This window comes from Salvelinus alpinus, chromosome 3, assembly GCF_045679555.1.
Source record: "Salvelinus alpinus chromosome 3, SLU_Salpinus.1, whole genome shotgun sequence".
Taxonomy (NCBI): domain Eukaryota; kingdom Metazoa; phylum Chordata; class Actinopteri; order Salmoniformes; family Salmonidae; genus Salvelinus; species Salvelinus alpinus.
This window is the reverse complement of record NC_092088.1, coordinates 30,314,938-30,316,022: the sequence shown is the minus strand read 5'-3', so window position 1 is coordinate 30,316,022 and position 1,085 is coordinate 30,314,938.

Sequence of the window (1,085 nt, the reverse complement as noted above, 5' to 3'; positions counted from 1 at the left end):
GTCCCTGGGAGAGACAGAAAGGATATCCCCTCAGGATGCTAGTTCCACTAAGATGGTCCTCCACAGAATGTTCCAACAAGCAACTGGTTCAGCAACTTGTTCCACCACAAATAAAAGTCAGAGACAGTTTTAAAATCGTATCTCCTCTGAGAAAATGTCCTCTGTTGGTCTTCCTCTCCTCCCCAAAAAACTTTACCAGTATGAAACCAGTTCCCTCAGAAAATGTCTGCCAAAATTGCGATTTATGTAAATAGTTTGAAGAGATTTCGTCAAAGTGTTTGCCAGTTGTTTTCTGGTTCCTTTTTTGCTCATAATATACATTAGAATGCTTTCCTTTAATCTGCGCAGATGACAACCTCTCTTAGCGTCATACCCTCCAGAGTCTGACTCCCACAGGCCAGTTAACTGGGTTAGCGTTAACACGTGGCTATGCCTCTATGCCTCATTCACTAACACAGTGAACTGATCAATGACTACAGCAGAGAGCCGCCGACAAATAAAATCAATCCCAAATCACGGATAACAACAGGAAATGGTCTCAATGTTATTACATTGGACATTCCTGTCACTACATTCAATGGACCCTTTCAGTTTTGCTATAAGTATCACGCAGACACCGAAAAATGTTGTGATGTGTGGGGAACTCTACCTCAAAAACAGCACGTAAAACACATTTGACTTTTCCTAGAGTGACCCCAACATTAGAAAAAGTTAAACATCGCCTTTGTTCATATTTCCATGAAAGCTGTACACCACCAGGGTACAAAGATTGTCTTAGGGTCATTTTTGACCCGGCAGTTATAAAATCATTTACACACCACAAAAACCACAAAGACACACACACACACACACACACACACACACACACACACACACACACACACACACACACACACACACACACACACACACACACACACACACACACACACACACACACACACACACACACACACACACACACATATATAAATATTTCCCCTTTATTACTTTACCAAACATCATGACATTAGTGATTGTCAAAATCTGTTCACTTCTGTGTGAACAGATGTGTGCTACTGATTGAACTCAGACAAAACTAAAAC